This window comes from Protopterus annectens, chromosome 17.part0 (genome assembly GCF_019279795.1).
Source record: "Protopterus annectens isolate FY-2018-M chromosome 17.part0, PAN1.0, whole genome shotgun sequence".
NCBI lineage: Eukaryota > Metazoa > Chordata > Ceratodontiformes > Protopteridae > Protopterus > Protopterus annectens.
This window is the reverse complement of record NC_056751.1, coordinates 160,272,142-160,299,534: the sequence shown is the minus strand read 5'-3', so window position 1 is coordinate 160,299,534 and position 27,393 is coordinate 160,272,142. Positions and strand designations below refer to the sequence as shown.

Here is a 27,393-nt window from a genome sequence, read left to right as displayed (position 1 = left end):
GCAAAAGGAAATATCACATGCGGAGCTGCTTGTTTCACAGTGTTGTTTTCCTGTCAGATTAAAGTTACACATCACTTTGATGCATCACCTGTTTGAATGACAGTTTATAATTATAAAAATAACACGTGTATCACACATTATTGGGTGCTGATTCATGTGTTTGTACTTTGTAGTACTCAGAATAATTGTGCATATTTTTTTTCTGTCATGCTAGCTATTTAATTTGCCAGATGGTTACAGCTTATATTCCAGTTTTTTTGTATTTGTTTTTGTGAATAAGTATATATATTTTTTTTTTTGGTAACCTGCCCTCAGCTGAGTACAGTCAAGCCCTGTGTCCACTGAGTCACTGGGATTCTTAGTCCCATAGTTTAAGGTTTCGTTATGACTGTATTTTTTATAGAGTTGCAATTCACTTGACAGACTGCAGTGATCTAGACCAGAGTAAACAGCTCATTTTGTCTTACTTATTTACTGAGAAGCACAAGAAAGTACATACAGGAATTAATCATACAAATCCACACAAGGAGCAATTGTTAAATATAAATTTTAGACTTACATCATGAGAAAGAATAAGATATTAGTAAATAAATTATGAGGCTGTTTATCAGTTCTGAAATGAAAATTAATTTTCTCATCTTTCAAACTTGTATTTGTGACATGTTGAATTAATGTTGCCCTGACAGATGTGTTCCATACTTTCAGCCATGATCATATTAGTAGCTTAACTGTATTACAAACACAACGCCATGGAAACAATGATAGGACAATATACGGTGCTAAGTAACTGACTTGAGAGGCTTCATTCTTCATCAGTTATGCTTAACAAAACTGACAGCTGTTAAATGTGTGTCATTTCATGCAGGGCTTGAGTAACTAGGTATACATAAGTCATAAGTATTCACAAAATCATATAGAAATGAACATCATGCAGTGTTTCCAAAGAAAAATTAGTAGTCAGAAATAAAATCCCTAAGTGTTTTTGTTGGTTCGTGATGATTCAGTGTCACTCAAATCTTCTTACATATTCTGCCAGAGATGGCACAGTGAAGCCATGCTGTCTGCAATGATAGTACTTCATGCAGCCACTGACGTCTACTGGTTCACAATCCCTGTCTCACATATGTAACAGTCATCTGAAAGCATTCTATGACTATTAGCCAAGTAACTGAGCTCATTCCCTTCAGTTTTACTGTACAGCCTTCAGAGGAACACATTATGTTATGGCTAAGTTAAGTGTTAAAAGAAAACATATCTTTGCATTAATGTTGTTACATACAGTGATTATAAAATCATTAAAATCATACCGCTGAAGACTGTATCAAAGGGATAAAGCTTTGTCTAAGGCTTTAGTCAAATGCTGGCAAGGCCAGGAATGACACAGGATGGGAAAGCATGTCTAATGTCCTGTGGTCCAGCAGCACTGTGGACACCTGTTGCAGGAAACAAATAGTTTAGAGCCAGCAATAGTCAATATATGTGCTAAGTAATGTACTGAGTCAACTTCATGGGGCATGTACCGGAATGTGAACTTTCAGAGGAAGCACTGCATATTGTTGCACCTTCAAACATACATGTAGCTGGTTAAGGGGAGATGTTAAGACCAAAAAAACATAAAAAGAACCTGTTGACTACCTAGATGGTCATTCCCTATGACCAGCAGTTGTGTCATTATGAATGATGAGTCTGGTTCATTGAAAGTGTGCTAATGATTGGCCAGTAGTAGGGATAAGGTGACTTTAAAAATGGTACAGCTGCATTGGCAAGTGTGCCTCTGGTTAAAAGATCTTTAGATTTACTACAAAACGCTGTTTCTAGCAGTTCATAAAGAATATGCCTAGCACAAAATATAGGTATAACAAAGATACAGTTGTCAATGAAGAAAGTGGTGGTTGCTATTCTAACTGAAAGAGTGGGCATTTCACTGTTTCCACATTTGTAGAATTTCATTATCAGCTAGATGTAGCAACACAGGAGCTGTGGAAAACATTTTTCCTCATTACTTAAATAACACTGTCTGCAACTTCTGTCCATTACTCAGTAGTGCACTGTCTGGATCTTTTCCCCATTACTCACGAGTGTCCCCATTACTTAGGGGTGCACTGTCTGTATCTTGTCCCCATTCCTTAGCAGCATGGCTTGTCTATATCTTCACCCCATTACACAGGAGTGCACTTTTATCTTTTCCCCATTACTTAGGAGTGTCCCCATTACTCGGGGTGCACTATTTATATCTTCTCCCCATTACTCAGGAGTGCAATCATCTTTATGACATTAGGAAAAAAAGTGATCAAAATGCACTTGCAAAACACATCATTGAGCACAACTCTCATTATTTTACATTTAAAGTATTACAAGTAATGAGAGACAATGCTAGAGGAGGAGATAGTATTAACAACTTAGCATGTATGGAGCTAAAATGGATACTTTTACTGAAGGCACAAGCTGACCCGGGAATAAACCAGTTTTTATCTATAAAACCTATCCTGAATAATAGACCTTTGTAATGGGGGGTCTTGTACTTTGAGATCATTCCAACCAGGACTAGGTAGTGAATGGACCTTCTGTGACGTATATTATCATGACTATTATATCGTTATACAGTTTGATGTAGTTTACACTGTTAGATTTATTTATTTATTCAGAGAGTTTATCTCAGAGACACAAATGTTTTATCCATAAGAGTTCATGTTTACATGTTTTTCTTGTTTTCTTTGTTTTTCTGAGTTTTTCAAGAGTTTTGAATTGTAACAATTGGATATGCTCCTGACCATTAATTTTGGCTTCATATCCATAGCAAAAAAGTTCCTCTAGTTTTTTCGTAATTTGGACCAACTTTAGGATACATTTAAATATGTTTCACCTAAATATTAAGGCAAGGATCACAATATATAAAGAAATAGGGCTTAGAGTCCTTATAATAGAGACACTACTCTGAAAAGAACAGTTTATATTTCAATAAGCTGATAAAATTGACGTATTGTCATTAAGGGGTTTTCTGTCCACTCCCCCCCCCCCCCTTTTTTATAGAATAATGTGCACGGTTTTAGATATAGATAGACTACAATCATAATTATATTTATACTTATGTCTATATAATAGAGGTTAAAAATTACAATCGGCAGACGCCCCAGACAGGGGCGCCGCATCTACGCTTTTGTTTATATTTATCCTACACTATATCTGATAACATGTATTTTTGCAGCCTGGACGATTATCTCAGACAACAGTTATCATGATGTTTTTAGCAACTGTTCTTCTAGTGAACAAATGTTTCAACAAGAAGTCTCATTGTGTTGTACCGTATCTTTTAGACTACTACAGTATTATTTTTGTATTGCTATGGAATGTCCTGTTGCCTGTTACGCCAACGAGAGTAGGTTCTCGCTGATGTTATTTGTTATGTAAGCTAAATATGAAGGCTTACAACTTTTCACGCTAAGAATAAGAATGAAGTGTCACTATATTCTAAGAATGCAGCACACAATGTTAGAAATTGAATATGTTTATACATTTTTATTGGGCAGCGTTTGAACAACGATTTCTAGTTATGTTGTTTTATGTTTTAATTTACGGTTTAGATCTTCATAAAGCCAAATATATTTTGCGTTTAGGGACTTTAAGTTTGAAGTTTGAAGTTCTAATCTTGTAAGTGGTTTTAATTGTAACCTTGGATACCATATTAATTGGCTAATTCTTTAATTGAGTTAACAATCCCGCCAAAATGCTTTTTGTATGTATATATAAGCATTAACTGCATTTGTAATTTGATTATCTGAGGAAGCATAGCTTGGCTATGCGAAAGCGCTCATCTACTGTATTTTACTACATTAAATATTTTATATTTTGCTACAAACGGAGACTTCTTTTATCCGTGGTGACTTCTTCTGGTTCCTGATTTTGATTACCTGCTTTTACCTGTCGGAAGGCGTCTTTGAGCACCAGTAACAGTTTCTATCATACTGTCTGCAACTTCTGTCCATTACTCAGTAGTGCACTGTCTGGATCTTTTCCCCATTACTCACGAGTGTCCCCATTACTTAGGGGTGCACTGTCTGTATCTTGTCCCCATTCCTTAGCAGCATGGCTTGTCTATATCTTCACCCCATTACACAGGAGTGCACTTTTATCTTTTCCCCATTACTTAGGAGTGTCCCCATTACTCGGGGTGCACTATTTATATCTTCTCCCCATTACTCAGGAGTGCACTGCCTGTATCTTTTCCCCATTACTCAGGAGTGTCCCCATTACTCGGGGTGCACTATTTATATCTTCTCCCCATTACTTAGGAGTGCACTGCCTGTATCTTTTCCCCATTACTCAGGAGTGTCCCCATTACTCGGGGTGCACTATCTATATCTTCTCCCCATTACTCAGGGGTGCACTGCCTGTATCTTTTCCCCATTACTCAGGAGTGTCCCCATTACTCGGGGTGCACTAACTATATCTTCTCCCCATTACTCAGGAGTGCTGTGTCTGTGTCCTCACCCCATTACTCAGGAGTGCACTGTCTTTATCTTCACCCCATTTCTCAGAAGCACTGTGTCCGTGTCTTCGCCTCATTACTCAGGAGTGCTGTGCCTGTGTTTCCTCCTCTTCACTCAGAAGTGCACTCTCTATATTTTCTCCCCATTTCTCAGGAGTGCACTGTCTGTACCTTTTCCCATACACCCATATGTATACCAGGTATAGCAAAGTAGGGTCAAACTAATTTAGATGGGAATATGCTATTATAACATCTGCTAACAAATGTGAAATGCAGGCTATAGATGGTGTTAAGTTTCAAATGTTATTCTGACTGGCTAATCTGAATCACATGTAAGTTATATTTTAGTCAGAAGATAAACCTTATCCAAGCATAGAAAACTGCATCCACTATCTCATTGATGAATCCTTGTAACATTCTTCAAAGGAGAAAGAAAGGGACTTCAAAGAAATGGTACACCTATGTGTATGTGATATAGTGAAATGGTTATAGAAACAAAGAAACAAAGAATTCATTGATGAAGCTTTCTAAAATTGTTCTACACATATGCTCAGACACACACACAGACACACACACACACACACACACACACACACACACACACACACACACACACACACACACACACACACACACACACACACACACAAAATGTCGATCCAGATGTGGTGTTGTATCCTTCTGCCTGTAAAATCTGTCAAATAGATTATTCATAAAAAAGGAGAGTGGGCATTGAAGATGACAAAAACACTTATCAAACGGACTTGTAAAGGTGCAGAGGACAACCTCTAAAGAGAGGAAATCATTGTCATATATTAAGTATCTGGGATAAGGGACTGATCCCAATGTTGGTGATTGCCACTAAGCAAAATTTTAAATGTTTAATTTTAATTTTTTCTGATTGTTTCAGAAATTTTATAGTTCTAAGGTTTAGAATGGTTAGACCTGACTAAACTGTGTAGAGTGAAAAATATACCTTCCTGATAGAAATGCACCACTAAAAATAACATGTTCATGGTTTATAAGTGGCAATAGTTAAATGTGTGCCTTTTTGAAGTTTTAAGGACAGATTTTTGAGTATATTTTTAAGTGGTAGCTAGCTGGGTAATATATGGGCAATTTTATGACGTCTGAGCACAAAATATTGAATTCTGGCCACTCTGCTATATATATACACACATACATGTTTGAAGTTTGAACTAAATTTGTCTGCTAGTAAATTGCCTATGTCCAGGAATTTAAAATAATTTACTATTATTCTGTGCAGTGCTGCAAATTGTTTCTGAGATTTCTAACATAGTTAAAGAAGGCTTTCTAGTTACCCTTCACCTAGTTGGTTATTTTTTACCTCATATCTGGCTTTCATTGATTTGATCAGGATAACAAGCTCCCTGTTAAGTTTAGCAAAAGTGTCTTTAGCATCTTGAAAGTTAAATTTACTTTTGCAGGCAATATGTTTTCTTTTATTACAGAGCCTGTTTATATTTGGGTTAGACTAAATGAAATTATTCTTAAATGTGGCTTTCTATTTACTTCCGAGGGGGATAGATGTGTCTACGCAGCTATTTACATTTGACAATAAAGGATTCCACATAATTCAGGCCATCGCTTAGTTTTAGTAGATTAACCTTAGCATAATCTCTGAAAACAGAGGTATTGGAAGATGTTTTGGCTTCAGTCTTCTAATTAATGTGACTGATTTGTGGTCCAGTTTAACCAGAGAGGAAGTGGCAGTTTGTGGATACCGAAGTTGTGCAATATTGTTAAGGACCAAGTCCAGGATTTTATCACTCTTGTTTTGGTACCGACTAACTGATCCAGATATCCTGTATGGATGAAATCCAGAACTGTCTGGGAATACATACTCAAGGATATACAAGTTTTCCAGTTAATGGAGAAGTAGTTGATTGAAGTCTCCTAGAATAATGATGTTAGCTTAATGCATAGGGGCACCACATTAGGCAGGAGATATGGACTGATGGGGTACATAGAGGGGACCTATAGTTAGGTATGACACAGTAAGGAGTTTTGTTAATGCTAAGTTGGATGTAGAGGAATTCCACATCATTATCTCACCTAGCAAGTCTGGAGATGAATTGTTCTTTCAGAATATGTAGACACCATCACCTTTTCATCTCGGGTGATAAGCCTGAACTTGTGGCAGGTATTGAAATCCTGCATTAAAGGAGTGCTGTCATCAGTCTTGAACTAGGTCTCTGTGATGATGCATATATAGATGTTTTCCAGGGGAAGCAGTGCTTGTAAGGAGTGGACTTTTTAGGTTAGGCTCTGAAAAAGAAATTGGTTATTTTCTAATTCATGTAGCTATAAAATTCAGTATAAAAACTGTAAAAGTTTCTGAATGCAAACACACTATTTATTAAAGCAGCATCATGGTAGGGAGTACTTCAGTACAGAGAGATTCAACTATATACAGAGCCATGAGTTCCTTTATACCTGTCTGTCAAAAACAAACAAACACCAAGTTCACACAGAGTTTAAACTTGTAACTTTGACAACATCTATTTATGTATTTCTTGCACTAAGAAGTTAAGGTGTGTGTGTGTGTGTGTGTGTGTGTGTGTGTGTGTGTGTGTGTGTGTGTGTGTGTGTGTGTGTGTGTGTGAGAGAGAGAGACAGAGAGAGAGAGGGAGAGAGAGAGAGAGAGAGAGAGAGAGAGAGAGAGAGAAATGCCCTAGTTACATCTAACAGGTGGAATTTATTTTCAAGTGCATTTCAAGGAATTGTGAGCTTCAAGGGAAGCAAAGGTTACTGCTGCTCATGCTAAGTCTGCTTAAAATGTGCAACTGTTTTGTTTAGCAAATGGTATCATTATTGTGATATAGAATTTTAAAGCAGTGTTAGCACAGCAGGTGGCATACTTGCATCCTGATGTAAAGGGCTGTAGGTTCTATTCCTACAGCATGTACATTTGTATTTTAAGGGGGTATAGTACTGCATTTCTTAGCATGTCCTCCTCTGGATGAGACACCTAATAACTATGAACCTGTTTTTCATCCATTCCCTATTGCAATATACCAACTTACCATTTCTTTTTAATGTAGCATAGGCAATTTATTCTTCAAGGGCAACAGGCACTGAATTTGTAAATGTAATACTGAAATATGAAGTTTTCTAGCAACAATCTCTTCATTGGTTTCAGATCTCTTTAATGTGAAATTATTCAGATGACTTTTACTTCTGCAGAGATTCTGCATATTGACTGATACTGGTGGATTGTATGACAAGTTTGAGTGGCCCTTTATGGTTGAAATGTTCTGAATTTGGCAGGTTGTCATTGGTTCATATGATTTGTTTCATTGCTTAAAGGAAAAATATTCAGAACTATAAATTTAAAACACACTCTAACAGGTGGTGCTGTATTATATACAAGGGATATAATTAAATTATTATATAATATAATTAATACAGTCAGGAAGGTGAATCAAAGAACTTCTGCATGGCTCTAAAAATGTGTGCAAGGAGACTATGATTTGAAAACAGCCCAAAGGTAAACTTACCCTGCCACTGGCCAGATGCATTTTCTTTGAATCTGGGTTTCAATGCTGTTTCAGTGAATGTGGTTTTCAAAGGTAAAGTTTTAATGCTATGTCTGTTTTCATTGTAAGACTATTGCTTTCTTTAGGTTTAGTAAATGTCTATCAGTGTTCGTGCTATAAAATTTGAAATAAAAGTTGTAAATGAAATCCAAATATCTGTAATCATTGTAGAAGTAAAGCATAAAACAGTATGCACACTGAGAGATTTGAACAGTGTCTATGACAAATGGGGAGAAATAGCCACTGGAATGGCTGCATGGGTGGGGCTGTGTGGGCAGAGGGGGTGGGGCTGCATGGCCGGGGCTCTGGGTTTGCACCACACTGCAAAAAATCCTGCGGGCTCCCTTGATACATATAGATATATGTGTGTGTGTGTGTGTGTGTGTGTGTGTGTGTGTGTGTGTGTGTGTGTGTGTGTGTGTGTATATATATATATATATATATATATATATATATATATATATATATATATATATATATATATATATATATATATATATATATGTATATATATATATATATATATATATATATATATATATATATATATATATATATATATATATATATATATATATATATATATATATACACACACATAAACAATTACCATTGGATGAAGCTGTAGCATACTTTAATACCAATTTCCTTGCCATTCTGGACTCTCACACTCCTGTTTGCTCTATTAGAACCAAAGCAAAAATTGCACCGTGGCTTTCAAAAGATACCAAATTAAAAATCTTACTTAGAAACAAGGCATGGGCCACATGGCATGCCACAAAAACTCCACTAGATCAACTAAGATATCGACAATTAAGGAATGACACAAAGAAATTTATGTTAGACAAAAACAATTTTTACTGCCATCTTCAACAGAAACATCAAAAAAACTCAAAAATTCTGGGGAGGCATAAACAAACTTCTTCACTTAAGTCAAACCACCACTCCAACCCCTTCATCTTCCAACCATAAAACCCCAGAGGATGTTGCCAACACATTTAATAGTTTCTTCACAGAGACTATACTAGTCAGCTAACTCCCAATTGCTCTAACTCAACTGCCACTATACCCAGTACCTAATTCTCCTTTAGCTTTCAACCAGTACCGATATCACTTACCCATGCCCTAATTAAGAAATGAAAGCCAACCATCCTATCTGCTGATCTCCTCCCTGCAGAGTATCTACAAAAGCTGCAGATGCCATCTCCATCTTAATAGAACTGTATCTGAAGCTACCATCCCCTCCATATGGAAAATATCCCATGTTATACCACTCCATAAGGGAGGTAGCTCCATTGAACTGTCAAACATCAGACCCATAGCTATTCTGTCACTGCTGGCTAAAATTATGGAGAAGTGCATTCATAAACAACTCCTGCACTATCTTATCCAGAACAATCTGTTGGCTAGCTCTCAGCATGGCTTTAGGCCATTCCATAGTACTACCACAGCTCTCCTCTCCTTCTCTGATGTCATAAACCATAACCAAAATAATAACAAACTAACCTCAGCCCTCTTTCTTGATCTCTCCAAGGCCTTTGATATGGTTAACCACCAAAAACTCATCCATACTTTGAAGGCCTTCTCCTTAGATAACCACGCTCTCCAATGGTTTCAATCCTACCTCTGTGGTAGACAACAGGCCATCCTATGGCAGGCCAAACTATCCTCCCTTCTACTCATCACCCTAGGAGTCCCCCAGGGCTCTATACTAGGACCCCTTATTTTCCCTATCTTTATTAATGACCTCCACTCTGTCATCTCAGATGCAACCTGCATTCAATATGCAGATGACTCCACTTTAATCTGCTCAGCCACCTCCCAGACAAAACTAATGACATTGTCCCAGAATACATTTAACACTGTTGAAAATTTGCTCTGGAATCATCACCTGATCTTAAACCCTAACAAAACAAAGCTGCTACTTTTTCCCCCACTCGTAGGTCCTCATCACTATTCTTTACCATTAAATCTAATAATGGCACCATTATCTCCCCAGAAGCCCAAACTAAACTCTTAGGTGTTATAGTAGATAATAACCTTAAATTTGATATGCATGTCAACCAAACTATCAAAACATTAATAAAAATGTGGCTCCCTTTATAAGATTATACCTTTTCTTACTCCACTTTCTAGAACTGCTATTGCTCATTCCCATCTACCCTCTACCCTTCTCTATGCCTCCCCTTTATTCACCAATTTGAACAAATCTGACCTTAGCAAGCTCTCTGGCTGTTATAACCAAATTGCTAGATTTGCCACAGGCATGGGATATAGGACACACCACTGTCATAACCCAAATCTTCTGGGATGGCTTGAATTACCTAGCCTACTTCAATACAACCAGCTTATAGTGGCATATAAAGTACTCAACCAATCTGAAAATATACCTGCAATTAAAAACATAATTAGCCCCTACAGTAACCTCAGGCCACTTTGCTCATTTAACAGACTGCTGGTTCAAACATTCAAAACCAGTAACTCAGCTGGGGACTCCCTGTTTGCCAACTCTGTTGGCAAAACGTGGAACTCCCTTCCTGCCGATCTTACTCTGGTATCCTCACTAACTCAATTCTAAAAAAAGTATCAGACAACATTTTAAGACACACTGGTTATGTCCTTGTTCTAATCCTGACTAGCTCCTTTCTATAATTGTGTGCCAAACAGTACTTTATACTACATACAAGCTGTGACATAATTGTTGGTTTAGATACTTATATAAGTTTAATAATGATCCAATGTATAACTTGCTTGACTAAACAGTCTGTAAACTGTTTGCAACATGTATGGATATTATGATTTTTCCTGTATTATGTTTTCTGTATGTTGTGTTTGGAGCTTTTCTCCCCGGGCCTCTGCTGAAAATGAACATGTATCCAGTCGGACTATCCCGGTCAACAAATGTAAAATAAATAAATAAATGCACCTTGTTACACTCTTCAGCCTATGTGCTACCTGGAGCTTGCAGTTCCAGCACAACACTGTTGTACAAATGAGTATATAGACATGGGTTACCTGGCAAGTGTGTGTATGTGTGCAACTGTGTATACTTGTAGGATACAGCATTCTGAGGCCACATTCTCCAAATACAATACACCTGGCCATACAGTATAAGGGATAGTGATGTTGCTGACATTAGGAGAGCCATGACAAACCATCGCCCTACTATCCCTGTGGCATGTGCAATAAATGCATATCCCTGTAGTAGCACTGATGAGATAGACAAGTGGTTGTATTGCAGTCCTGGTCAATGTGTGATTGTGGGTATGTCAGAGTATTATCATGGGTTTCAGTGAGTAAAGTATCCAATGTGGGGTGTGCGTGCTGGGTATACTGTCTTTACACCATGGTACCCCCAGTACATGTCCCCTGGTCCACTGTATGAGGACCACTGTCACCATCAACCATACAGGTAACTGTGTACACTATCCAGCCCAATGATGCATGTGCTGTGTGCAAATGATCTGTAACAGAATGGAATCACTGACAAGGTAGTTAGCACTGATAAACCCAGGTCTCTCAGACATGTCTATGACTGTTATGTGTTTGTCAATGTGTATATGACAGTATGTAATACTATGTATTGTTCATTAACACCCAGTACATCTCCCATTACCATACTGTACAAGGCCTGGTGATATTCCTCACTTAACAAGAAACTCGGGACACACCTCATCCTAAAGCTGTGTGGTGTGTGCAATTAAGGCCAAGCACATTAGTAGCAATAAGTACCTAGGTAGGGTTCTACTCTCATGACTGTTATGTGTTTGTCAATGTGTATATGACAGTATGTAATACTATGTATTGTTCATTAACACCCAGTACATCTCCCATTACCATACTGTACAAGGCCTGGTGATATTCCTCACTTAACAGGAAACTCGGGACACACCTCATCCTAAAAGCTGTGTGGTGTGTGCAATTAAGGCCAAGCACATTAGTAGCAATAAGTACCTAGGTAGGGTTCTACTCTCAGTGTTGCCAAGTAAGTGTGTGTGTATGTGAAGGGATCTACTTCAGTTTGCAGAAAATACATGACCCAGGAGGTCATTTGTCCGAGAACTGACTGGCAAATCCTAACATTTCAAAGGAATCATCTTGTGGAAATTCATTCCATCAAAACTAGTAGTAGATGTGTAAATGCCCTCTTTCCCACTGTATAGCTGTACAGCGATACTGCAGTTGGTATATATAGTTGGTTGTCAATGTTGTGGACACAGCCACCCTCATTGGGTTTATTGTTGTGGGTATCCCCCCCACTTAATCTGCTGTAATACTGTACAGTTTATCTTCACAGGTTAAGTAGTTGTCACTCACATTATGTGTGGCTCTACACCACCACACACCCTCCATGATGGTGGGCTGTGTGACCCACACCAGTACACCTATGTTTACCAACTCCAGGATTGCACTACATTGGGGAAGGGGACATATACCCTGCCAGTACCATAGTCAATGACATTAAAGTAGCAGACTGATTATTTACTGATGTGATGTTTTGCCTATTTTGTCTTGGTGGAATTACATAGGCTAAAATGGGTTCAGTGCAAAATTAAGTACATCCACGTGTACAGTATTATCTGTGTATTGCAACAACACCAAAGCCTGTGTGTGTGTGTGTGTGTGTGTGTGTGTGTGTGTGTGTGTGTGTGTGTGTGTGTGTGTGTGTGTGTGTGTGTGTGTGTTATACACAAACATGTGGTGTGTGCCACCCAGTACACTTACCGTTGTCCACTGTAGAAGGGCTGCTGACATCAGCCACCATGCACTCACCTGTATACACTCTCAGACCTATCAGCCAGTCTAACATGCAGTAACTGTTATACAGACCTGTTACTTATGTTCAGCTGTACCCAGGCTATGACACAGTCAATGTGTCACCACAGTGCCAAATCCCTTGTAGGAAACAACAGCAGATCAACATCCTGCTAACACATAGACACCGTTAGCACAAACTGAAAACATTATGGAGGCCACTATCAGTCATTGTTAATAACAGCTATAATGCATCATGGCCAGACAGCTGCACATCCTGACATGTAAGCATTAATCTTTCCTGCTTAAAACATGTTACACAACATTACATTGCTACACCTTAGTACATTCACCCTGTGCATCAGAACCATATTAGCCTGTCCCTGCATCGATGGTCTGGATGACAGGGATGTTGCACAGGTATCATCATATGCACATGGTGTGTTGTGGGTTTGCCAGAGACCAAGGCTGAGCCATTTGGTTGACATCATGTGTGGGTGTTAGGAGGTTTCATTATTATTTGGGCTGTGCAGATGTGGTGTGTGTAGGTAAGGAGATGCCCTAGCTGTGTTGGTGATGTGTGTGTATGTATGCACACAGTTTGGCCATGTGGCTGCCCTATACAGGGGTTTGTTGGACAGCTGCAGACCATACATGGCAGGGTGTCCAGTTCACCGTCTCAGGCCATGGACATGAGAACTGTGCCTGCCAGGGGTTCCATGAGCACTACCGGGTATAAGGCCAGGTATGGTACTCTCCCTTGATGATGACAAATGTCCACTGGATCCGGGTCCCTGTTGGGATCAACCAGGGCCATGTGCTCATGGCCTGCTGTGTTGTGGTGTGGACAGCACCTCCCTGCAGTGCTGGTACTGCCACTACGGGAGCAGCTGTGACTTGTTGCATGTCCATGTAGACCTCCAACTGTTGGTGCTGCTGACCTAAGTCCACTTGGCTGTCACCCTACTCCCACCATATGCTCTAACACAGACATTGCACAGTCAAGGATTCCCACCATCTCACCCAACCATCTATCCAGGACCTCTGCAAACTAAGGGTGGGCACCTGCAAGATCATGGATGTTGTCAACAACAGCAGAATAAGTAGCCCTCTGGAGCCTCAGACTCTGTCTGGTATAATGTTCCATATGTGCCTGTACCTCCATGATGGCCCAAAATATGCGCCTGATGACACCTGCTGTGGCACTTCTGCCAGGGTCATGATGGCCAGCAGCCCTCCTAAGAGCACCCCTGTACATCTGCCTGTGTGGTACCTTCCAAGTCATCCGGCTATGGCTGCTGTGTACAGACACATTTCCCATAGTCACCACACTGTCCTCTTCCATGCCACCAAACACCAACTGTCCCTCATCTATGGCCACTGGTGATGGGCTATGTATAGGCAATGTAACTGTGTGCAGGGATGGGATGGATAACAGTGGGATGTCAACTGATGGCACAGCTTCAGACCCTGACAACCCTGCCTGTGCCTCACCATACCTACCATCATTGTCAGAGTCTGTATGGACACTAACACCAGTTTAACTGCAGGAGGGACCCTGACCCACCTTGCCACCTGTGAGAGGAAATTAAAAAACGTACTTTAAGACCTGTACATCATTGCTTACCTCTACACACACACACACACACACACACACACACACACACACACACACACACACACACACACACACACACACACTTACAGGTGAGGTGGCACAAAGATATTACACAGACCTCTCATTACCCAACTGTCAGCATGCATGACATATGGCACTCAACAGCATGCACTGCAGCTATACTCAATCCCTGTTACGAACATTGTACATCTCCTTGATGCATGAGTTGTGTTAGTAGGTGATGCCCCTCCCACAGAACACACTGCACCCATGTACACAGTATTGCTGTGTACCTGTAGAGCACCCTGGCATGTACTGTGCTCCATATCTGACAAGTGTACACACCATTGCTGAATGTGTATATGTGTGGCAGTTATGTTTGCTCTGTTGCTCACAGCTCCTATGTGTTTGGCTGACACATAGCTGGGTTGATATGAGGACAGATGTCAATAGTGAATACCTGACGTCTTATTTGCAGATCTCATCATCAGCAGTGCATATATGAGCAATAAAAGCTGAATACACTGACAACCTTCAAAGCTTACTGTGGCTATGAGGAATGTACACACCCTTATTGACATGCCACCCTCTTTCCTGATATGCCATGGGGCCACAATACTGCATATGTTAGCATTACACACACCTATGTCACATATGACCTGTGCAATCAAATGCAGTAGCAAACAAATGTGTTAGTTGTGCAGATGCCGACTGAGATGCATACAATATGTGGGTTTAATAAGTGTGCACACCCTTAACATGATGGTTTGTTGCAGCACCTGTTAAGTGAACTACAGCAGTCACTATTCCTGGAAGGGGTATACTAGCATGGCCCATCTTCACTTGCCATTATTTGGTCACTCCGCCCTACAAATGTCCCCCAACTCTGCCAGATTATAAGGTCAGCTCATGTGCACAGCCCTTGGAGGTCACACAGTGCCTTCACAATTGCTGTGGAGTCAGGTTTATGTCTGGCACAATGCATGACCTTGACTGTGTTCAGATGCAGCCATTCTTAGCGAGCTTTGGATGTATGCTTCAGTTCACTGTTGTGTTTCAGGATGACACCCCTCCCCATCCTCAGCATTTTTGCAGATGCTTGACAACTATGGGCCGCACATGAGTGTCATTTTGCAGTTTCCCAAATTCAGAACACTATGTCTATGGACTAGATCCTGCTAATGTACAGCAAACCTAAAGGTGTACACTGGAACCAGCAAGGTACAGATGGGGATGGTGGGCCTGAGGTGGAGTGAGGTGTTGCTTCTGCAGCACATGTATCTTTATTAATACTGTCTGTAGGTTTCAGCCTTGGTGTCAGTATACCATTACACATTGCAACACATGCTTTTGGGACACTATGTTATGCATATGCTACCTGTAGAGAGTCCTGGATGATGTCTCCTGTGGAACAACTCTTCCATCTGATTACCCTAACCCATAGGCCATACTTATGCAGAGTCCAGGTAATTGTCGACACAGGTATTGCACAGGCAGTACTTGCTAGACATTCCTGAAAGTCCATCAGTGTTGCTGCATGTCTCTGGGCAGCCTCCATGACCAGTTTGCAACATGTGTTGTCATCTGTCTTGGACAGGCATCTGTTTATTTTCTATATTAATGGTGTCCCATACTTCATCGTCACATACATGCTTGTCTGCATTGTTTGCCATGGTATATGCAATGGCGAGGTAAGGCTATGTCTCCCACTCCTGAGTGTTGGATATGGGATCCATTCCATGGTTTATAAGATGTGTGCAAGCCACGGCTGCCTGTGTTGCAGGTGAGTGGGCAAATGTCATGGACATACGTCTTGGACAGCAGACCATTACTTGGTGTGACATTGAGGACCCATACTTGATGAAAGGTGCGTACTCAATAAGAGTGAATGCTGCAGTACCTCAAAAGCTGCTTCCACAATATGTTATTTGGAGTGTGTGCACATATGCTTCTAGTGTTTGTTAAGGTATGTATTCCCTATATTTGTTGTCCTAACATAGGATCCCATATTACACATTAATTGCTCATATTAAGATCACATTACAGGTTGTAAAAGTTGTGGACTGTGGTATTGTGATATGCCATCATGTAGATCTGTAGCAGTTGCCATTGTAATAGTGGTATAAACACTGTTGTAGCCACTGTATAAGGGTAATGTTTCAGACGTGTCCCTACTGTAGGCCATGTGTCCCACCATTATGTTCATCTCTGTCCACACATCTTGCACTGACAGTTTGTTAGTTATTCTGCAGGACTCTTACATACCCTTCAGATATGCTACCCTGGTGACCACTGTGATGCAGTGCATTTAGCAGCAACAATAAGAGAACATGTACAGCATGCATTATGGGTAGGTGTGTAAAATGTGTGCATGGCAATTACCATAGCCATAACATGACCGGTGTATTGGCAAACCTGAACAAAAGACCTCCATACTCACCAGCTACAGGCTGCTGCCCCAGAGGTATATCAGAGGGACCTACATAGTTGTGTGAGAGATATGATGTCAGTAGCCACACCTGTGGCATTGGTACAGGGTGGAGCAGCATTTCAGTACATCAACAGTACAAACCCACAATACTACAGATTATGCACATCTGTTCATTACTACATTGCAGCAACAGACTATGTTATCTGACATATGCATGAAGATACTTTACAGATGAAGATGGATGAGCAACAGTGGTCTACTAATGTGCCCTGGGGCCTTACCTGCATGATTCTCGTCCATTGTGTGGGTAGCACCCACCTCCACAATGCTATCTTCAGGTTCTTGACTTGGCTGGCAGGCAGGTGCCCCAACGCTGGTGAGGAGCTCCTCAGCAGGTGTTAGTGGAGGCTGGATGTTATGACCCCCCCACCTGTGGCTAGCTGGCCCCTCCTAACTGCAGCAGCATGCTGACTGGCATGGCAGATGAGGTCAGTGCAACGATGTTGCACCTGCTCATAACTGCAATTATGCAGGCCAACATCGTTTACCCTATGGATGAGCTCATTTCACAGGACAGTCCTCTCCTGCAGATCATGGGCCGTATGCCCAAAGAGGGTTCTAAGATGCTATGTAGTTGATAAATATGACATTCTCCTGTGGAGTAAAGCAGGGAAACCCTCTCTTGACATGGTATCTGGAAGACATAAACAGGAAAAAAGGTCTGAGGACCTCATACTGCAAGGATATAATAGTGGTTAATTGACATCTCTCGCTCCCCCCCCCACCATATCTACAAAAATAATCTGAACACACACATCAACAGGCATGTTCACACCAAACTTACTGTTGAGACATGTATTCTATTGTGCAACAAATATTGAAATGTGTTTCTATTCATGTTCCATGTTGAAACACTATCATTGGGGGCCTGTTCCTAGCAATGTAACCTGTATGCCATTGTAATGGCCACTGTGGCCATGTGCATGTGTTCTGTTTGCTATGCAACTGTTCCAAATCTGGTGTTTTGGGTTAATGGGAATATCTATGCATGCTGTTATAACTAATCCTGTATTGTGTTGAATATTACTACCCACATATGTTCTAAAACTGCAACACAATAGCATGTTTGGGAAGGCTGTTCCAGCAGAACAACCTCTACCACCTCTTTTGGCCATGGCACCAGGCCACAGCATGTCTGGGACCCAACCCGGGACCTGCTCATCTGCTGGTCCTGCACTACCTTCAGGTGGAACCACCTGAGGAGATGGTGCTTGTCCCACCCCAGGAGCGTGCACAGACAGGATCCTGTAACCTGAAGTCAGGTCCAGGGTCTGGTGCATAGGGAGCTCTGCAGAGAATTGGGGGATCTGCTACACCACCTTGAGTCCCTCATGACACAATTAGTAGATTAAGCCTGCCCCTCCTGTTCAGCCCCCAGCACAGCCACCTTCATGGTCTTGAAGGTGCAGTGGTGACTGCCCATGGGTGGGGACCTCAATCCCACTGTTTGCATTTGGGGGCTCATGGGTTTTCAGTTTCCAAACACCCCTCCCTGTCCAAGGTGTTTACCCATCACGTGTCATATACCGCCCCTGTATGCTGTCTTGTCTGTATTCTGAACCAACCTACCTCTCCAAATATACCTACTATACTTCCCTAACATCCCACTCTCACCTTAACAAAAAAGGGCAATCTGTTCCCAACACAAATTTCACACCATACATAACTGTCCATTTCACACCTGCTTACAACCACTTACAGGTGCTTTAATCACTCTGTATCCAATAGCCCTTGCTCTGGCCAGCAAATAAATTATCAGCCCTTGCAAGTGTGTAACCCAGGACCCTGCACACCATAGCCACATCAATTTACCAGTAAGCCATCTGAGCTGCAGATATATGTGATGTGTTCTCAAACATATCATGCAGCAGTCATTCAACAGTAGGGAAAATGTATGTACATATATATATAAAATATATATATATATATATATATTTATTTACACACACACACACACACACACACACACACACACATACACACACACACACACACGTGTGTGTGTGTGTGTGTGTGTGTGTGTGTGTGTGTGTGTGTGTGTGTTTGCATGTATGTAGACATACATGTCTCTCTCTCTCTCTCTCTATATATATATATATATATATATATATATATATATATATATATATATATATATATATATATATATATGGAGTGCATTCAAACATCAGGTCCACACTCTGAACCTCCTTCCTCCACTGCTGCACTGTTCTGCCTTGCTACAAAACAGAGCACCACATGTGGACATAGCCTAACTTTAGGAGGGTTATATAGGGACAGATCGTAGATAAAAAGAACCAGCACCAAACACAACGAAAAGCACAAAACCAATAATGTTAATACATACATTTATTTTAGTTCATAAAGTAATATACATCCCAGACCGGTTTCAGCCAACAGGCTTTCTTCAGTGGGAACAAAAGTAATTACTGATGTAAAGTGACACACACACACATATATATAGAGTGAACCATCCAATAGGATTCTTCCCAAAATCCAAAATGCTTCCTGTATGAAAAATAAAAAGATTACTCGGAATCCAGATGATACTTTACAAACCAAAACATTTTGCAAATATCCCCAATATTGAAAAGGGCTTCATTCGATATATATGAGACCTGACTTTCACGTTTTATACAGGGAAGTGGAAGCCATGTTTTTATGTGTATAAGGTACTGTTTCATATATTTTTTGGCCTGGAATCGACATTATTCAGCGCTTTTTGGCAGAATTGTTTGGGTGATTACATACATTTTAAAGACTTATTTACGCCTTTATTTACAAGCGTTCAGCATTGTTTTTGATGGCTATTTCTACATTTTGTGCTATGGGCATCATTTCATGGCACACTGTTAATATGGGGCTGGCTAAGTAAATGAGTTGGTTATTCATTTATTTCAAGTTACCACAGATGTCAAGTGGATTTAACATCGAGGCACTGTCCCTTTTGGTATATATAAGTTTTTTTTTGTGGTTGACTGCAAAACTATACATAACTTTTTTGGCCGTAACCCATCTTTGAGAAACTCTGTCTACCTTTATGCTCCATTTGGTGTTTCGGAACGTAATGAATATGTTGATCTGGTTTTACTCAGAGGGAATCTAATTATTTGTGGACATTGGAACCTTAACTCATATTGCCTAAATATCAGGGTATATGCCTTCTGTGTATGTCAGCTTCAAGCCATTGAGTATTCAATTTTGAACGTATATATGTATTGAACTTGGTACAAAAGCGTTATTCTGGGTCAGTTCTTACTGCCGATTTGGAAGAAACTTCTATGTTCATCAGTGGGACTGCTATATTAACTGTATTCAGGGACTCAACACAAATGTTGGATGTTATGACATATTTATGGGATTTTCCATTGCTACTCAGCTTATATGAATTGCAGCAGCAAGTATTACAACTATAGTATCAGAACTATAGTGGTTAAAACATATATACTGATATTGTTATATGTTCATGTTATTATAAGTGAGTCTGTACACTCTCTGTAATTGTATATAATATCATTTTTTGCAGGAAACTCACACACAGCAAGGATGTTGTTTCTTATGGTAATAGTTAGGTATGAATCTAGCTGGATTGAGTCTTCTTAAGCCGATTAGGCCACACTGCTATATACGGATGGGCAACATTAATACATCTGTGGTTGCCTTACATTATTTGTCACTATATTTCACTTTATAAGGAACAACCTATGATCATCAAGGTTATCTCTATTGTTCAGATGTGTTTATTACACCTAACAATATAAATAAGAGACAACAAAGCATTTTATTTCTTTTATGTGGAGTGGCATAAATGTCTTTAGTGATTAGGAAGATGGGGTGTGTTTATTCTGTAAAATACAACTTACTAGTCCAGGACCAACTAATCTTTGGTGTTATAAGATCATGGATGTAGTCATTTGTCCAACATTTGTGGATATAGTATTTTGTCATAATAACATTTAGGTTATTTGACATTCAGTCATTTGGACCTGCAAGTGGTTTTCTGGTTCTTTTTGCTTGCACATACTCAATAATATTTAAACTTTATTAGGATGCTGTATTGTTACTGGCATCTGGATGGGATTTAATCCTTGAGTCCCTAACATGCCAGTTTGTAGCTACTGTTCATTGCTTACAATTCATTTAGATCTATTGTTCATTAATATAATGTTTAGGAATTGAATAGGTCTCCTCTCTGATTTTTCGATGAATCTCTACTAATTGGATATATACTAACCATAGTGGGTTACCAAGATAGTACTCTTGACAGTTTGTGGCATATACTTTCTATGCAATATTTTTTATTTTCAAATATATCCTGACACGTTTATTTTGGCATCTGAATAGATCCAAACAACAGCCAGCTTATTGTCATTGATCTGGAAACAATACTTCAAGGGCTCTGTGCTGATAAAAATGATATTGGTGTTTTTGGCATATCCACCCAGAATGGGATTCCACAACAAACAGATCCAGATGACGGCTGTAATACTGGTTTTCATAGACTTAGTAAAAGCATGAAAAGTTTGGGAACAGATATATGGCATTTGAGGCTTTTTAAGGCCTATTTGAACAAAGAAATAACCCCCAGGGGTCTGAGAATTAAGATCCAACCTTTAGTGAGAAAGATTGATGAAACCTTGACCAATGAATGGTTTCAGGCCCAACAACAGGCATCTATGAACTTTGTTCGAATTTTAAGTTCTTATTATGAATGAACCATAGAAACTAATACCAAAGAGGTCACTGACCTGTTTGGGGAAGTAAAAACATATGAGGGACACTCACAATTCTCTATATGCCTCAACAAGCTGTCAAAAGAACTTCTTGTGTTTGAAAAACAAATTAAGGATAAAAAAATCAAAAAATTTCACAGGGATTTAACCGATTACCAAAGGGGACGACCTTTTGACACTACTAAAAATGTCAGATTTATGGATACTAGACAGACCTTGGGCATGAATAAAAAATGACCTAGATCAATACTGAAGGGGTCCCACACATATAGCAGTACATCAGCAGATGACTCCTCCACTACAGGCACTGAAGAGGTCAACACTACGGAATCCCTGGTTTCTAAAAAATCCAAAAACCAGACCCACCCTTTAAACACATTAGGAGGAGGGGTGGGAGGAAACATAGAAGGTACAAAGATAGATACAATTGAGGGCCTTTTACAAACATTTATGAGACAATAGATATCAACATTTTGAATATTTCCAAAACTATTTTAACAGATGATCAAAAGAAACTTTTGAATAAAGGTCTGAACTTTGTTCCTGGGTTTTTTTGTGGATGAATCAGATATAGTGAATGACATTAACGACTTTTGTCAGAGGATTAACCTTAAACTTTTCTTTGGGTCTAGATCAAACTCTCAAAGATCTAATGAATTTAAATTTCACAAATCTAATTTTGTTCCACCCATCAACCAAAATGTAGCTATTTTCCAACAGGCAGTACTTAGGGACATACATTTCAAGCTTGATCAGTTTGTCCCTCTTAAACACAATTTATCTACTAATGAACAACAGGCATTGCAACAACTAAGAGATAATAAAAACATTGTCATTACTCAGGCAGATAAGGGTGGGACCATAGTTATCATGGATACAGGTTATTATCTGGGGGAGGGAAATGGACAATTGTCCAACCCTTCCCATTATATGAAGATGCCTATTGATCCCACACCGAATTTCAAGTGAGAAATTGATGAGTTTTTGGATCTGGCGGTCTCCGGGGGTATTATTTCTGATACGATGAAGGCACATCTTACGTTAAATGATCCTCAGAAACAAACAATATATCTTTTGCCTAAGATACATAAATCCCTCAGTAAACCCCCTGGAAGATCGATTGTTTCGGGTATGGGCTCTCTGAGCGAACCACTATCTGAGTTCTTAACATTGTATCTTAAACCACTTCTTAGCTTTATTCATGCCAGAATACAGGACACCACACAATTTCTACAAATAATTTCTGATAGTCAACTGGAACCTGAATGGCTATTAGGCACTCTGGATGTCAAAGCCTTATATACCAATATACCACACTGGGCTGGATTGGAAGCCCTTAATTTTTGGCTAGAGAAAGCACAACTATATCCTGTAAGCTTCAACACACTTTTGATTTGTATGGCAGAACATGCTCTGAACAAAAATGTATTCCACTTTCAGGGTGAATGTTATTGGCAACTCAAGGGTACTGCTATGGGAGCTTCCTTTGCTCCCATATATGTGGACCTTTTCATGGGATACAATGAGGAGCATCTTATTTATGATTCTAATCAAAATTTATATCTTGAGGAACTGGATATTTGGAGTAGATATCTGGATGATTGTTGGCTGGTTTGGCGTTTGGATGAGGAGTATCTTGCAGAATTTGTATTGCATCTTAATCAGAACAAATGGGGCATTGAATTTACTTTAACCTGCAATCTGTCTGAGATCAACTTTTTGGATATCACCACTACTCGGAATCCAGATGATACTTTACAAACCAAAACATTTCACAAATATCCCCAATATAACAACCTGTTACATGCCACTAGCATGCATCCCAACCACATCATTCGGAATATACCCAAATCTCAGTTCCTCAGGATTCATAGAATTTGTTCTTCAGAGAATGAATATGAAGAATCCCAACAAGATCTGGTTAACAGGTTCAGAGCTAGGGGATACAATGAGCCTGACATCCAGGGTGCCCGACAGGTTGCCTCTAACTCAACTAGAACTTCACTTCTCACATATCGTGATAAAACCCATACTGAACAGGATGATTCCATCTGTTTTATTACCACATTTAGACAGAACATCAACTTAATCAGAAATGTTATATCTAAGCATTGGAATATTTTTACTGCTAATGATGAACTAACACCTTTGATTGGTGATACATGTAAGTATGGATATAGAAGAGGCAGAACACTAGGGTCCTTTTTTTCTCATTTTAAAAGAGTTAACTCGGCTGGACCTATACATCATCAATTAACTATGACAGGTGATAGATTTAGGCGCCCTTATAACTGTGGTAATTGTTCATCTTGTCCATTTATTTTCACATCTAAACAGTTAACACCGACAGGATATATGACATGAAATTTTTTGGTAATTGCAATAGCGACTGGGTTGTGTATCTTGCCACATGCACATGTGGCTCTTTCTATGTTGGACAAACATCACAACCACTTTGCGTATGTCAGAACATCGTAGTGACATACGAACCAAGAGGGAGACTAACACCTTATATAGACATTGTTTACACCACAACTCAGTCAGCTTCCAGTTCACCATTATTGATAGGATCCTTGGTGACAGATCCAATAAACAAGTTTGGCACTCAGTCCTTACAAAGAAAGAGAAGTATTGGATCATAAAACTGGGTGCTTTGTTTTCACCTGGTTTGAATGGCCATTTGTAAATTTATGTGTTTTATTTTTATTTTTTCTTAGTAACTATATCACATATATTGTCATCATTAATGTAGTTTTATTTTATAACTTTTTTATCTTCTTTTTATTTTTCATACAGGAAGTATTTTGGATTTTGGGAAGAATCCTTTGGGAAGAATCCTATTGGATGGTTCACTCTATATGTGTGTGTGTCACTTTATATCAGTAATTACTTTTGTTCCCACTGAAGAAAGCCTGCTGGCTGAAATGGGTCTGGGATGTATATTACTTTATGAACTATAATAAATTTATGTATTAACCTTATTGGTTTTGTGCTTTTCACTGTGTTTGGTGCTGACACTTTTTGTCTACTTGTATCAGTTCCAGCTGTGCACCTGGTCCTACTTGCGGAGGTTTTGAGATCATAGATAAGCCTATTACAAACCCATGAAGTCTGCACATGATACATTTCACATTACCATGACTATTCTGAAGGTGGTGGGGTCTGAAAATCATGTGTCTATCATGACCTTATTACGTTCACCTTCAGCTATTTGCCAGACTACTATACATGTTTTCAGGAACAGAACAAACGCTATGATGGCTTACATCTTGTCATTCTGTGTAGATCCACATAGTTGACAGGTATAGCCCACTGCACACAGTGCCAAATGCTATGTCCATAGCAGTTGTTCAGCAGAACATCATTACAGCAACAAGTCTTGGTGGCACATATAAATCTTTCAACATCACCTATCCCATTATTACAGACCAAGTACTACATTCAATTACATGCATACATGTTTCACATACCTGTTTTATGTGTACTACTTGGATATCTTCCTTGGTTGTTTTTTTTATATTTTTTGTTTGTACTATTATTTTTTTTTAGTTTTATTGTTTCTCTCTCTCTCTCTCTCTCTCTCTCCACTACAGGGATCGAGCTGGTTTGAATAGGTTGCAGCATAGCATTTGTAGGTGATGCTCATGATCAGGTGATGGCCTCTGCACCAGTTGGTGTTCCCCACTTGCTAATTCCATGTAGCCAGCTGTGTATTACTTCCAATAGCCAATGTCTTAGCAACCCACTACTATAAATGACTACATCATGTGGGTGTTGTCCCTTTACTTTCCTGTATGGAAGACATCCTTCCTGTGTGTGTGGGCAGCAGTGTTATAGATAGCAGATAGCAATACCTCTTACAACAGGACTTGCGGGCACAGGCCAGCTACATGTTTGTATAAGGTTCCAGACCTATGGACGGTGTGAGTATTGCTGTTATATGCATTGAATACAGCTGGTTTTACTGGGCTTGTGTGTACATGGTAGTTTTGCATGGAATGCAGTCTGTCTGCATAGCTCTCAACTGTGGGCCTATCCACATGATGGCCAGAGGATTGGCTGTTATGTTTGGTCTGTTCACCACACAGGTCTTGTCTCTGACATATCAGTCGCATTCTCTCCGTTTATTGCTATCAATACATGGCAACATCCATTTGTGTTTCTGACTTCATACTCCTGAGTAGGTGTATGTTGCAACCGATCCTGTAACACCAGCAACTGTCACAGTGTATAACAGCAATATTGCAAATATGGCCTGTGTTCCAGCCTCTGTCCTCCACATATATACCAGGCTTTGTCCAGATGTCATCCAGTAAGAGGTTGTTAGGTAATGGCTTATCATTATTTAGTGCTAGCCTTCCTGTTATCATTCCAGTGATGGTGTGGACTCCCACACAAATTGTGGGTTAGAGTCCATATATATGAGGGCAACAGCTGTACAAAACGTGTGTGACCTTGCACAGTCCGGAGGTCAGTGTATGGAAAACACTGTTATATGCCCTTGTAAGACATTTTATGGGGGAGGGGTATTACATGTTTTTAACCTAGGCTGTTACACCATGTGAGGGATATCAGTAGTAAGAACCATTAAGGTATACAGCTGTACATTTTCATATATTTCACCATGGGAACAGTGGTGGGCTACAGCTTACTATCTTACACACAGTTTTGTTTGTCAGTGTGATAGTAATGTTTTAAGTTAAGCATTGTTATGTAACAGATACATTTACATTGTGACAACTGATACTTTTTCCCCTAGGGATTGAGTACAGAGTGTAATTGGAGGCTGCTGAACTACATCTGTAATTAACTGTTGATTGATTCTTATCTTCAATGCAAGTGTTTTTTTACTGTTGTAGTACTTGAAGGCCTTAGCCTGGACAGCAAAGTATGTTATGTTTTTCAGATTACTGTATCAAATGTTTTGTTTGAAAGTTGCATTAATCAGTTATTATGTATTCCAAACACCTAACTGCTATAGGAAATGGATAAATTGAAATAGTACACAAATAAACATTTCTATGTATGCAAACTTGTGTGCGGTGTCATGTCCTTTACATTGTTTGTGGGTATATGTTTCATGCAATAATTCTCATTTGTAGGAAATAATCAAACACTGGGCATTTTAAAAGGTGGCAAATGTAAGAATAATGCCTGTTTGATATGCTGTGCACCCTCTATATACACTCTTCTTATACATATCTATAAGTAGTAATATATATATATATATATATATATATATATATATATATATATATATATATGTATGTGTGTATATGTATCATTGGAATGTTTAGTGCTTCCACATTGTACATTCCCTATGGTAGACTGACTGTTCTGCATGATATGTTAAGATATATCATCCTGATATCTTACAACTGAGATGGCTTACTGTTAACTTGTTGTGGCTATGTTGTGCAGGGTCCTAGCTTCAAGACTTGCAAGTGCTGGTTATTATGTTTCGAGGCAGATCTATTCAACCATGGAGGAAGGGAAAATGGCAATAATTACAAGAGATCCCTAATTTGGGCTCCTTCACCAACATTAACAGTGCCTTTGGTCAGATGTTTTGCAGTGAGAGGTTCAGAGAGTGGATGCAATGTGCGAATGCAATACACACACACACACACACACACACACACACACACACACACACACACACACACACACACACACACACACACACACATATTTATATATATATACATACACACACATCTACATGTATAAATACATTTTTCCTACTGTTG

The 27,393-nt window shown here is 39.5% G+C and overlaps 1 long non-coding RNA gene across 1 annotated transcript in view; it reads left to right on the top strand.

The window, feature by feature from the left end:
- The window catches only part of LOC122791382, a 679,387-nt gene that overhangs the window by 774 nt on the left and 651,220 nt on the right, over positions 1 to 27,393 (top strand). The gene's annotated exons all lie outside the window — the stretch shown is intronic.